Source organism: Cynocephalus volans, chromosome 1, assembly GCF_027409185.1.
Source record: "Cynocephalus volans isolate mCynVol1 chromosome 1, mCynVol1.pri, whole genome shotgun sequence".
NCBI lineage: Eukaryota > Metazoa > Chordata > Mammalia > Dermoptera > Cynocephalidae > Cynocephalus > Cynocephalus volans.
In genome coordinates this window covers 257,056,478-257,071,398 of record NC_084460.1, presented here as the reverse complement: position 1 = coordinate 257,071,398, position 14,921 = coordinate 257,056,478, and the positions used below count along the sequence as shown (strand labels likewise).

The window sequence follows — 14,921 nt, the reverse complement described above, 5'->3', positions numbered from 1 at the left end:
AACAATTTCAGTTTTACTAGAAAAATGAATCAGATGTGAAATGCTGATATTTTATTTTTACCTTTATCACTCTCTTGAGAGGTAGTTTCAAGCAAGGCAGAAAAGTCTGAGCTACAGTAAACATCCGTCAAGGAAGCTGCCAGCAAGGCAGGCTTCTCCCTTCCCCAGTTCTCAATGTCACCAAGGAGGGGATAGAGGGGACATTGGACCCAGAGAGGTAAGGGCAAATCCTCCAACACATTGGTTTGCCTGTCTCCTTTTGATGCCTCACCAATATGAAAGAGCTTTTTGGTATTTTGAATGTCCAAAAAGATTTGGATTCCAAAAAGAATGAAATTTTTTGGGTTTAAATTTACACATTTTCCCAGAAGCTGGCAGGCTTCCTGGATTCTGGAAAATCAAGATTTTAAATATCTCAGCAATAACTTTTAGATATCAGCCTTTGGCAACAGGACTTTTTTATGACACACCATTATATTTTACTCTATCATGAGATGGCATGTTTCAGTCTCCTTACATGTTTAAAATGGGGAAGGGTGAGAGGGTAATTACTGATTCCCAGCAATGCAACATAATGTATTTTGCTATGGGTTTTGTTTTCTTGTTTGTTTGTTCAACAGCTGGCTGGTGCAGGGATCAAACCCTGGACCTTGGTGTTTTTGGCACCACACTCTAACCAACTGAGCTAACCAGCCATCAACTATGGTTTTATATAGAAATCCTTAAAGTTATGATTATATATTTAATACAATGCAAGAAAAGCTATATTTATCTGGTCAAAATTTTAACTAAGAAACATTCTAAATTTGGAAGACTGATTATCTTTATAATTCTAAACCATTGTCTTTCACTTTACAACATCCAAGTTTTAAGTCTGGTTATAGTTGAGCTGATGATAGAGATTGTACTTAAAAAGCCATATTTCTGAAGTTCAACTTGCCTGCTCGATTACTGATCAATGAAAGATTCCATATGACAAAGGAGTCCTATGGTTTGGTGCATTTCACTGTGTATGTCCAATAAAGTTAAGACCAAATAATTGGCAGAATTTTAAGGACTTGCTAATTCTTGCTTAAAATTCTTTCACTATGAGGATGAGGACCTTGTTCATCCACATCCTAAATTACTAAATCCTCAGGACTAGAAAAGTGGCCATTTTAGGTCAATTTGCCTCCAAGGCATTTTTCAAATTGTAACTCCCTTTATTATAAGGTGTTCTGCACTTTGTTTTCATCATATGTATTATTTTATTTACAACAACATGTTTCTTTACATGGAGAAATACTAATAGTAAACACTATTATCTGTATTTTATCATCAAGAAAACTGAACCTCAGCATCCAAGAATTATTTGTCCTGGGATAGTCAGTAAATAACAGAGTAAAAACTGAAGCCAAACTTTTCTGACTCAGAGCTTGAGCTTTCTTCCACCCCAAACTACCTCTATAGAGCAATAGTAACTTCTCTTTGCAACCAGAAATTTGTCTGACCCTAAACAGTAGGACAATCTAGGAGTCTGGCAAGAGAAGTACCCTCCCCACCAAGGCCATCCTTGACCTTGGAGGCCATCCTTGACCTTGGAGGCCATCACTTGCTCTCTGTGCTTGCTTCTGATTGTGAGTGAACTCAGAGAAGAGCGAGAAGGAAATAGGAAAAGGATGCTCTCTTTCTTACCCCTCCAGCAGTTTCTACCACCTGCTAGAGAATGAAATAGATAAGAAGTTGAGAAACTGTGTCTACGCAAGCTCCTCCCGGAAGATGTACAATTTATCATTTTACCTGCAGCTGAGACAATGACCAGATGCCCAAATGGTTTGAGATAAGTAAATATATAGCGTCTCTAGGAGGGTCCTGAATTCTCCAGGATGTGGATTCAGGATGAATATACAAATCTCTATATCAATCAGAGGATAACAACAGAGTGAGAATATGTTGATTTCAAGTAGTTAAGCATCAGGCTGGCCGGTTAGTTCAATTGGTTAGAGCGCTGCCTTGTAACACCAAGGTCAAGGGTTGGTTTCCCCTTACCAGCAAGTTGTCAAAAAAAAAAAAAAAAGTAGTTAAGCATTAGCAAAGAATATATCAAAGTATACCAAAAATTTGTTCATTTTTAAATACTTTGATCTCTGTATTAACGTTTAATTATTGTATTCCTTGGTGCCATGTTGTTTTTTAATAACAAAGTTAACATTTTTACTTAAGGAAGTCTAGAATAACAATGCATACAATTCTTGTAACTATACTTCCTGCCATAGCCTGATTGTTTAGATGAGGGGCTTACAAACTCAAAATGCCACCGAGGCAGGTAACCTGCAGCAGGCTGGGTGTAAGCTCAAGTGCATATATTATGTGAACCGTGGAGCTATGGAGAGTGCCAAATGGGGCAGGTAGATTCAGATACAGCCAATTGTTACCTTGAGGAAATGCAAAGCCAGTAATTGCTAGATCTTCTAACTTTTCAAGAAAAACTCATACCCCATATTTTTATGTGGACTCTCCTGATTATTAAATGTTGGCTCAGATTTTAAATGAATGAGCCAACAAACCATTTGAATCAAACAAAAGATGGCTGCTGGCCACCAATTTGTTGTCCCTGGTTCTACCATGTGATAAGATATTTACTGCCCCCCAGTGGTAGCTTTCCTCAATTCTAGCTTTCATTTTAAAAGATGAGGTGACAGCAGATTTTGGTGTTTGGCTAATTTGTGTGGGGAGGATGGTCCTGTAGGGTGAATGAATTGGCCCCTTCCAATATCTGTGCTTATTCTTCCTTAGTTTGGCACAAAAGGCCAAGGTGAAAATCACCACTGAAATGAGAGTTCATGATTCAGATTCTGAAAAGAAACATTCATTAACACAGATATTTGTATGATAATCAGTACAATATGGAGTTATTTTTTAAGCATATATTATCAAATATTCAGGGTGTGTGCTGGGCACAGTTAAAGCAAGGAGTGCCAGAAACGTTGGGTAATTGTCTTGGGCTCTTGTGGCTGCAGGATTGAGCATCTGGACTATGACTCACTCAGGCAGTCAGCCGATTCCCCAACTGGTGCTTAAAAAGACCTGAAATACAGTTTTCTCATTGGTGAAATATGAGGATAATAATACTACCTGCCTCACAGAGCTATAAGGACTCACTGTCCTCAATACACTTTGGCAGTGGAGGGAGTGGAATTCTTACGTATAAATGCAGTGAGCCCAACCTGCTGCTGTATATTTGGTCACAAGACAGGCAGGTAAGACTGGTTTGTCTTCTATGCACATCCTTGGTTCAGACTGGGTGTGGTTCTTCTGAGACATCCTCATTTTTTCCTCTGAGATTGATTTCTTTTAACCTAATATTCCCATATAAAAATGTTTGGAACAGAAAATGGAAGAGTAAAGTGTGATTTGGGCTGGTTTCCACTCCCACGTCAAGGTCAGCCCTGTATTTAGAGCATATGAAAGATGTGTCTGCTTAAAAGGACCTTGAATACTAATTTGTAATGGAAAATTACAGGAGCCCATCAAAGAAGAATTACTATAAAGTACCATCTTTCACACAGGAGTTGAGAATGCCTTCATATGGACTTCTTGTGCTTTTTTTTTTTAATTGGGAGACTGAAGCAGCAGAAAAGTCTCTAAGGTACTAAACAAATAATTTAAAGCCATGAATTACTGGACCCAGGAGTTTTTTAAAAAACAAATACAATACAAGAAATTCCCTTAATTAAAAAATAAAAAAACCTAGAGAATCCACTTTCATGTCTTTCATGTTTAAATGTAAGAATGTAGGGCCGGCCCGTGGCTCACTCAGGAGAGTGTGGTGCTGATAACACCAAGGCCACGGGTTCGGATCCTGTAAAGGGATGGCTGGTTGGCTCACTGGCTGAGCGTGGTACTGACAACACTAAGACAAGGGTTGAGATCCCCTTACCGGTCATCTTTTAAGAAAAAAAAAAAAAGTTAAATGTAAGAATGTAATGAAAGACAAAAAGGCAGTGCTAAAAATTAAAATCACCCACTTTTTTTATGAGAACTATTAATATGAATATTAAAGTGAAAAAGGGTTTTATTTCAAAGAGAAGACTCAGTATAGCATACCAAGTATGAAGTGAGAAGATAAACAGTGTGAGTGATTTTGAAGGAAACAGTATAGCACCTATGTTTGGAGGATTCAGAAGAAAAAGATACGTGCTTGTTCCAATGCTATTGCCACTGTTCAAAACATTTTTGGAGTTATTCTTTTTGAGCTATCTTTAAATCCTGTTCACTTTGAAAATTACTCACATTGGTTTATAGTCATGCTTCGTATTGAAATCATTTAGGTGGAGGTGAGGCTTTGCATCTGATCATTATGTAAAGGTGACCTTTGCAGGCCAAGGAGCAGTACTAAAAAGGAAGTAATATAGGGATTGAAGAAGGTTTATCAGGAAGTCAGAGAAATCAGATGGAGACTGAGACAATCCAAAATCAATCAATCTTGGAGTTTACAAGGATACATAAAAATATTTATATAGCCATAGAGATGTCATGAAATCTTTCTTTGTGACAAAATATTTTCTCTATCCTAAAATAGTACTGTAAGCAATATAGACAGGGCTCTCATCCTTCACGTGAATGTCGTATTTTAATAAAGGGGGGAGATGAGAAAAATATTGGATTTTATGCAGAAACTCCAAAGTCTGATTAAGAAATATGTAACAAAGTAGAGCAAGTTAAACTATCAGAGAGAACAGATGGAAGCTTCACCCTGAGATAATCGTGAGCAGAATTCTCAGTACCTTCCTGGAAAATTTTGAATCCACCATCGTCTCAATTTTTTTTGAAGGGAGAAATATTTATGAAATGAGTTTGTACAAGACTGGCTGCAGTTCAGCTTTTGCAAAAACAAGCTGCTTATCTAATTCCTGTCTGAACAGCATTTATTTTTATTAGTGGAAATTGTACCAGCTATCCAATGTCTCCCATTCTCAGTGGTGAAAAAAACATCCTGAGAAAGTCTTCTGAAGACTTTTAATTACACCTCAAGTAATTACATATTTGTATTATTAACTTTACACACACATGCAAAATAGAGAAAATACATAAAGATATACACACACATTTATAGAAACAAAAAGGAAAATATGTTCACACATTCATAACAAAGACCTTCTAAGTTTTTCTGTGTGAAGAATAATAAATTTAGGTTTAAAAACCTTATATCAATTACAAATATACGTGGAAATGTTGACTAAAGGTAAATTCTTGCTATAAAACTCAGTGCTGAAATTCAGTTTTGAAATTCGAGCACCCTGTCCTTTAACTGAAAGACAGAATGACTTCAATGAAGATAAAGAGCTTTAGTTCAAATATGCAAAAACAATTCCTATAACAGGTGAAATGTAAATAAGAACTTCATTTCATATGCAAGTTTGTACCTTTCTGAAGCCCGTCTTTCCAGAGGGTCATGACTGATCCCCCGAATACCATTTCCCTGAGAATGGTGTTTGGATTATTTGTCCTGAAATCATCTGCTATCTTGTCCTTGAACAGTCATCTGCCACTTCCCTGCCCACTCACCCAGCTGGCTACAATCATCCTGCAGTTTGTCCTATTGACTTGGCATTTTACTAACTTGAAGTTTCGTGTCATATGCCACTTTGGAGATTTCACGCGTATGCTCACCTCTGAATCATTTACCAATCTGTTTCATAAAAATGCTTTAGAGCCAATTCCTGGTGTACCCTGTTGTTTAAATCTCTTCATCCAGGTGTAATGGGATGTTTAAGTGGAAGTTCTGGCTGAAATCCTAATACGAAGGGTATCAGGTCCCTAAGTGAATTATGAATTTTAGCGATGATATGACTAAAAGTTACAATACTTTTAGATACCTTATCCACTTTGAGGGCATAAAAGGATGGTTTTACCGGGCATTTGTAAAAGTGATTTTTTTTTTTAAAGAAGTGATACATCACACTCACTGTGAAGTGCGTATCACCTCCCCCTTTTACCTCAAGTCTATAGAGAATCTCACAATGAACTAGCGAAGTGAACTCTTATTATGTAAGGGTGAAAAGAAAAATTAATTTTCTACAGAGAGGTAGAAAAAGGACCAGACCCACTGAAGATATTTAAGCTGGCTATTAGAAGAGAAAAAATAAAGTTGTTTTTCTGATTACATCCCACATGTTAGTGCTTGTTCAATGCACTGATTACACATCGAAGTGCCCATTTATTTTTATCTTTTTAGTGTTTTTAGAGAAATTCTTTATCTGCTAAATACTTTCCATGGTGATTTTTTTCTAAAGTGTCTTCAGTATACAATCTTATCAAAGACTTCCCAAAACATACATCTATGGCTCTTGAAGAAGTCTAATACATTATTTAGATGTGATTTCCCCTTAATGAAATAAAATTTATTTTCTATCACTATGTTAATGTGTGCAAGCCTTCAGGGTAGATGCCATCATTACAGCTTAGAAAGAGGTGAGACCGGGCTGCTCTTCTGCCCTTTTTTAAATCGATAAAAGAGCTAATAATAAGCTGAGGAAGAAATCAGAGAGGCAGAAGTCTCTGAGAAGCTGGTAGAGGAGAAAGCTTAAAAAGAGAAGGTCGATACAGTCAAATAATGCTGAGACATCAAGAAGGGTAGAAACAGAAATTACTGTGATTTAGCGAGTCAAGAGGGACCTTTCTGAGTGTCTTTGAATGGAGTGGTGACATGAGGCACAGCAGTACAGAGAGCTGAGCAGCAAATGAGAGGTGAATTCGTGAGGACGAAGCTGTGCAGGGATTTTTCAAGAAGTCTGGTATTAGAGGACGGCGTGAAGAGAAAGCTTTCGTGCTTTTCAAGTAAGGAAACTTGAGTCTATTTTGAAGCTGAGGAAAACAAACCATAGAAAGCACAGGACAAAAGGTGTAAGTTTGTAAATGGGGTATAACTGGACCCCGGAGGATAGAAAAGAAGAGGAGGAAGAGCCCAGGAGGATGGGGGAAGTCTGGAAAGAGTGTGTGTGTCTCGGGAAACAAGGAAAGACAGAGGTAAACCTGAGGCGGAGAAGACGGAGGTGGAGAGAGTTCACAACACTTGGTCTCAGCTTTCCTTGTGAGGCAGGGGTAAGTTGATCGGTTGAATGGGTGTGTGAGCAGAGAAAGCTGTGCCCTTCACCAAGGAGGGTGGGAGTTAAAAATTCCAGTGGGAGGGCCGAGCCCGTGGCACACTCGGTAGAGTGCAGTGCTGGGAGCGCGGCGATGCTCCCACCGCGGGTTCGGATCCTATATAGGAATGAGCGGTGCACTCACTGGCTGAGTGCCGGTCACGGAAAAAAAAAAAAAAAAAAAAAATTCCAGTGGGGTACCTTTTTCTAATTCTTAAAAAGGCATCATAAGGACTAGCGACAGCCTTTGGTAAGAGCTTTAATAAGAGCAGTGAAACATCGGAAAAATATCTGTCTGAGGAGTTATCCTATAAATGGTTGGCTAATCGGCTGTAGAAGATCTGAGCATTAACACAATTGATCTCATGGCTCTAACTTGGTTGTTGGGGCAAAAATTGGGGCTTGAGAATCCCCTGATCCCCCTAAAGAAGGACATTAATTAAATTTGTACTTATTATATTTTAACTAGACTCTATCATTTTGTGATTTAAGATCTCTTAGCATTGAACTTCGAGTCCCTCAAGACACTTGACTTCTTTTTTTTTTTTTTTTTTTAAAAGATGACCAGTAAGGGGATCTTAACCCTTGACTTGGTGTTGTCAGCACCACACTCAGCCAGTGAGCGAACCGGCCATCCGTATATAGGATCCGAACCCGGGGCCTTGGTGTTATCAGCACCGCACTCTCCCGAGTGAGCCACGGGCCGGCCCAAGACACTTGACTTCTTTTTGGACATGTCTAAATGTAAATCGACACATTTAACACACATGCTTTTGTAATATCGTTGTGAAGGCGAGCTTTTTGAAAGTTGCCTTTCTTCCTGTAGCAGCCTCTTTTGTATTACCAGACAGTCATTCAGGCTTTTGGATTTTTTTGGTTTTTCTTGTTTCTTTTTCTTTTTCTTTTCTTTTTTTTTTTTTTTTTTTTGACTCTGAAAGAAACCGACCTGATGTTTTTATGCTTGGTTTAATTTTTTTCTTGTGCTTTCCAGTTCTTTTAATGGCATATTATCATAATTTTTGACTTTTTTCATAAACGATGTCCACATTTTATGTCATTTTTTCTTGAAGTAAATAACCCTGTATGGAATAATTTGTATTTTTCTTTCCCACCAGCATGTTGAATTATTCAAGATTTCTCTGGTAGCTTGAGACAGCCAGCAGAGGAGTCATAGGATCGGGCACTTTCCATGAGCTCACCTCTGGTACACTTCCATCTCACAAAGGTGTTACAGATCACAGAAGGCAAGGAGAAAACAGGCTAGAAGTATCTTATTGGGGGCTTGGCATTAATCTCTGTTGCCGACAGACTGGACATTCAGAGACAGCAGTAGCTATGTCAGCTCCAACATGTGGTAGCTCATGCTGATGGTCCCATATATGGCCTCCATATCTGCTACCATAGCTACTTAATTCATGTACCTGTTGTGACAGTTCTGGGATGACTAACATCACTCAGCTGAGCTGGCTAGTTGATGATGGCTAATACCAACTAGCTGAGTCAATTTATCTACTTAGTTGTTCAGTTCTTTCATGGTAGATGCTATTTGCTAGGCATTAATGTATGATACAAAAAAATTTCACACTTCATGCCCTCTCCCATACATTGGTCCACATGCCTTTACCTCAGACCTTCTTGTCTCTAATCTTCCAATGCTTTTCTTTACAGACCTTTGATCAGGCCATTGGCCACTACCCAGGAATTCACATATAGTGTCACCTTGGGTCACTTCTCTTTTCACCTAAACTAGATGATGGATGCACTCCTCATGGCTCTGCCCACTAGGAAGATTTTCGCTGTCCATTGTCTCTCAGGCCACCCCAAAGGCGGGTGAAATGCAGTCATTGTCTATTTTTGGCTTCCTCTCATGTATCAAGCCAACCCAACTTAACCAAGCTCAGACTTTCTCCTTCTCTCTCAGTTGATCAAACAGAATTCTCCATAATGCCATGGTGCTGGGGGAGGGGCATTGATGTAACCGTGGTGGGTAACAAAGGGTCTAAGGTAACCAGTCATGGCCTTGGTCCATATCCCAGGGTCCCACATTGTGCTACATCCACTGTGGTTTGTCATCAATACCCTCCTGCACCCATTGTCACCACTGTCACTTCCAGCATCATAGGGTTTGGATGACCCAAGTGGCAAGGCTTCTTGAGTCACAGCCTGGACCTGAATCAGAGCCTTTTTCTTCTCTGGGCTCCACTTGAAGCTGGCAAGCTTTCATGACATCTGAGTAATATTCCTGGGAGTTAAATGTGTAGCCTCGCAGAGACCTCCCATGCACTGTGCTTCCCTCTTTGTGATAGAGGCTGCAAGATTCAACAATTTGCATTTTATTTTGGAGTGAATGTCCTATTGGTTCCCAACCACTGGACTTGAAAAATTGCAGTGAAGTGGCAGGTCCTGAGTCTTCTTAGGGTTTATCTTCCACCCTCTGGAGCACGTGTGTCTAGCCAAGGCCTCCTATGCACTGGCCAGCACTTCCTCTCTTGTCCATTCATTATGATTTCATCGATGTAATGACTTAGTGTGATGTTCTGAGGGATATGCAGGTGATTCAGATCTTTTCAGAGAAAATTACGGCAGAGGGTAAGAGTGCTACCTACCATAGCCCTGAGACAAAATTGGAAATCAATATTACTATCTATCTCACATGAATACAAACCTTTTCTGATCTTCTTTTCAAATTAGAATGGAAAAGAATACTTTGTCTAAATCAATGACTGCATATAATGTACCCAATGGCTTATTAATCTGCTTAGAACAATATCACGTCTGACACAGTAACTGTGATAATCAGATTTACTATTCGATTAAGTCTGAGATAGTCCATGGTTATTCTCTAGGATCCATCTGGTTTCTGTAGGGGACACCCTGGTGAGTTAAACAGAAATAGAGTGATCACCACTCCTGAGTCACTTAGGTCTTTAATTGTAGCAATGATTTCAACCATACTTATGGGATATGACCAATTACAATAATAATTTCAGGAACTGGGAAAATGGCCACCGGAGCCTCCAGAATCCAGTGGGCCTACTAGGAGCCAAACTTCAGCTAACTCACTTATTACCTGGCCCCGTGGATTTCCACATTGGCGGGGGATGGGGGTTATGATGCTTTGGGTCTCTGAATATCAATGTCAACTCTGGATATCAATGTCAACCTATGTCAACTGTTTTTAGTTGTCCTAAAAATGTTTAATTATTTGTAGGCATCACTCATCCCCCCACCCCACCCCATGCATTTCAAATGCCTGCATCATCGTATCTGCCACAGCATTTTCCTTCGCTAGGATATTTTTCCACTTCACTATGAGTTGAGTCCTCAGCAACTGAACCACTACCACCTTGTACCGGGTACCATCTGTGCCTTGCCTGTGGGCAAGCCAATCTCAAACTCCTATTTTATCTCCTGCTTTCTCAGCCTATTCTCTATACCACTTGTGTTAATCTGGGTCCTCTAAGAGTCAGACCCCAAGATAGGATTACAGGAGCAAGAGATTTATTAGGGGTAACACCTGTGAGTGGAAAGTAAAGTGGAAGGGGAGTAGGCAATGAAGGCCAGGAGGACCATCTGACCGCAGCTCAGGTCTGACCTTGGGTGAATAAGAGAGGAAAAGAAGGAAAGTTGGGAGAAGCACCTTAGACTTCAGTTTAGTTCTGAGAAAGTTTGGCAAGGTCATTGGAAAATCTCAGAGTCAAAGTTGCCTGTCTGAGGAGTTCTATGCCTCTCAGGATCAGGCCTGCTTTAGTAACCCTGCCTTGCTCAGTTATTGGCTAGAAGCAGCCCAGCGGAAGCAGACTTTGGCTCAAGTGCAATGATGCATTTCAGAGAATGGCAGGCGAGGGCGAGGCCCCCCGCCCGGAGATCTGGGAGGTGCATTTTCACAGTAGGAAGAATGGTCATTCTCTGTGTAGGAAAAAGTTAATAAATAACAGATCCAGAAGAAGATAAGATGATGATCTTTGGTGAAACAAAGTACATTCTCTCTGGTTGACCTGTCAGAAGTTCAGCTATCAGTTGAAAGCTGGTGAAGCAGCAAGGGTTTGTCATGCAGTGTGGACACCCCAAAGGTAGCAAATGTAGATCATTGCAAAGTCCTAGAGTGACAAGGGAGTGGAGGCAGAGAGAGGAGCTCTGCTGATTCATACCCGAGGGGATTTTCCACCCATCACCAAAGTTTGGTTTATGTTCTAGAATCTAGACAGTGAGTGAGCAACATATCCTAGGAAGCTGGTGCTCTGCTAAAATTGCACCCCAAGATATTTTTGGAAAATTTGATGTTCATGAAGAGGTAAAACTGCCAATTTGAAGTGAAAAGAAAGTTTCTGTGTCTCTAAATGTGGAGTTTATGATTTAGTTTTAAAGAAAACCACTGTTTATTTTGAGAAATAATCACTGTATTGGACATTTTATGGAAAATTGAGCAGGGCCCAATTTGGAACTGAGACATTTAAGACTTTGAGGGGTTAAACTATGAAAATAATAAAAATTTGTATTCATTGAGGATGGATATGCATTTCTGCAGATTGTATCCTTTAGAAGAATGTTTTCTAAACATGAAGTTAGATTTCATTGTGTCTGAAATTTTTTTTTTTTTTTTTTTTTTTGCAGCTGGCTGGTTTGGGGATCCAAACTCTTGACCTCAGTGTTATGAAAACTATTCTTGAGTGGTACTTTTGTGTCAGTCTGGAGTGGGGAGCAACTTGGGCAGAAAGAATTTGGAGGTACATTTATTGTTAAGGGCAATGGACTGGGTTTACAAATTCCCATATTAGACATGGGTTTTCTGGTATTTTTCTAAATTAAATAACTGAACTCTGGAAATGTAACCGTTACTGGGTCTTGGTTAGTTTTATTTTCAGAAAAAAACAAACCATTTTATTTAATTCCTTAATTATTGTTGAAGACCTACTATGCCAAGACACTATTTCAGTCACTTGGAATATGTCATGACAAACAGAAAAACACCCTGCCCTCTGGAGCTTCTTATCCCCTAGACATTCTATCACTGGAAAGGGGAGTCTTGGAGTAGGAAATGGGACAAGGAGAAAAAAGTTTCTTCTATTTTGGCCTTGGGCACTAGGCCTGAGTCCTGGGAAAGCACAATGTGCTCAAGAAAATTCTCAGCGGGGGAAGTAAGCCAGCCTTGCTACATGTCAGCAGGCCAGGCACCAAAGTGAGAGATGTCCCACTGGGGACTCCTGTGGAGGGTGCTTGGATTGTGAACTCTAAGAACTACCTCATCTGGTACAGGATTTGAGCTGTCAGAGAGGTTCCCCTCCACAGAAGTCTTGTTAAGGCTCACAGCCTGGTCTTAGCTACCACTGTGGGGACTGAATGAAAGGCCTGTGACCTCCACGGTGGTGAAGTGGTACGAAAGGAAGTTTCAGTGGCTGACAGTTATGAATGTGGCCCTCAGAAGAAGAGAGCAGCAGTCCAGAGTCAGCTGATAAGCTACGTTGGCAAGTCAGGGTATATTTGCGGAACAAGGAAGTCTTTCCTGGGAATTCCCAGGGATACCTGGGAAGCAGAACCTGGTAAAGACTGGATGGAGGCAGACTATTGTCAATACTCTAAAGACAAGTGTGACTTCTAGGCTGCAAAGGACTGAGACTTCTGGGCTACATAGTCCCTGAGAGCTTTGGGGAGCACTAAAAAGAGCATTTGTGTGCAAGTTCTAAGGAAGGTAAGAGCCCAAATCATGGAGTAAGATGTGGGTCAAAGTCTTCAAAATGAACATGGTGAATAGGGTTTTACATTAAGGCCACTCAAGAACTACGTGTCTAAATGCATCTATACATTTATTTACTAATAATTGGTATGTGTTACCCAGTAGTTCTATTAATTCTATTTCTTCTGAAACTTTACAGAAAAAGCACCCTACGTTTCCTATCACTTTAAGAGTAAGATGGGTGGAATATATCTCCTGGAAATAGTCTGTGAAACTAATTTTTCTGAGGAAATGCACTGACCTTAAGAGAAATTTCCAAGTATGCAAAAAGTGAGAAACACTAAGTTCCATAGTCTCCAACCTTCATCCATTCTTTCCTCTCTCCCAGCTAAAGATTTGTGTGGATACTGATACGTCCACGTGTATTACCACAGAAACAAATACACCAAACACATGTCATCATATACACTAAGCAAAGTGTATCACACAGGTGATAGGAACGGGAAACTCACAGAATCACCTCAGGTATTTTATATATTATTTAGCGTTTTGTGTTCACCTCATTAAAGTTTTGTGCTTCCACCATGTACATTACTGTACTGAACAAGCACTGCCAATCTGCTAAAGGTGATACCCTATTGAAATGTTTAGAATGAAATTTACAATGCTATATAACTCATTTACAATAAAATCTAAATTCGGCAGCAGAGAGGTCTCACTCCTGAAACTTCAGCTCTGTTACTGTTGCTCTTACTAGAATCCAAATGTATGGTTTGTGATGTCAGAGTCTTTCATAAAGGTCACATACAACTCTGAAATTGGATCAGGCCAACTAAGCAGTAGTATAATGGGCACTAGAACAGTGAAATTTGACCAGAGTTGGGAAAAAAAGAAAGAAGGGAATGAAGAGGAGCAATAATCATTTTTATCTCTTCCTGTGGTTGATTGCAAAATTGGCTGCAATACTTTACAGCTCTTCCCATCAAGAAGTGGAGTCTATTTCTCCACCCCCAAGATCAGGTGTAACTTGCTTGGGTTAAGAAAGTGATGGAAGTAACATTCTGTGACTTTTGAACCCAGGCCTCAAGAGGCCTTGCAGCTTCCTCTCCTTCTGTTCTTGTGACTCCTGCCCAGGATAGCCTGAGCATCACAAGAGACCACGTGGAACAGGAAGCTGTAACAGTTGAATCATCTTAGACCAACCAGCTCCAGCTGACCTGCCAACTGACCACAGATACATGAGCAAGTTCAGCTAAAAGATCAGCTTGGCCTAGTCGAGGCCAGACCACCAAGCTGAGCCCAGTCCAGGCTGTTAAACTACAATTTGTTTTGAGTCACAATATTTGGGGCTTGTAGTAGTCCATTGCTGTTGCTTATAACAAAATATCTGGAACTGGGTAATTTGTAAAAAAACTATATTTATTGCTTACAGTTTCAGAGGTTGGGAAGTCCAAAGTCCAGGAAACACATCTGGTGAAGGCCTTAGTGATGGTGACAGTGACACAGGGGTCTTACATGGCAGAAGAGCAAAGCAGAGAGAGACTAACCTCCTCATTCACTCTCCTTTTAAAGCCACCAGAACCACTCCCATTATTCCAAGAATGGATCAATCTCATGAGAGTACAGCCCTCACAATCCAATCACCTCTTCAAGGCCCCACCTTTCAATTACCATAATAGGATTTCCTACCCTCGGCAGTTATAGTGGGGATTAAGTTTCAGTAAGTTTGGAGGGACATTCAATCTACAGCAGGAGTAGTTTATTAAACAGCAAAAACTGTACACATCTCTATGAGTCACACAGCCCAGAAATGTTGTAAAGTAAGTACTTACCTCAAAGAAAGTTAAAGTTTTATAGAGTCACTTAAGCCAGTGGTACTAAAACTGCTGACCCACACAGAGATAGTTTGCCCCAGAATGCAAATCTACACACTGTTGCCTTCATCAAGAAAGTCTTGTAGTAAAAAGGACAGCAGCAGAATTAAATAGTGTGCATAGTGACATAGTTGGTTTATATTTTGGTGCAAGCTGCACCAGAATATTTTGCAGAATATATTACTGTAAATTTATAATAAATAGTTCATGGAACAGCTGCTGTCTGTTGACCACACTTTTGGTAGCAAT

General features: G+C 40.0%; 1 non-coding gene across 1 annotated transcript; it reads right to left on the bottom strand.

Annotated features, from left to right (window-relative positions):
- Window positions 1–621: 621 nt before the first annotated feature.
- TRNAF-AAA (transfer RNA phenylalanine (anticodon AAA)) lies at window positions 622–695 on the bottom strand. Its single transcript has one exon. It is a non-coding gene; the product is annotated as a tRNA-Phe (tRNA).
- Between the last annotated feature and the right edge of the window lie 14,226 nt (window positions 696–14,921).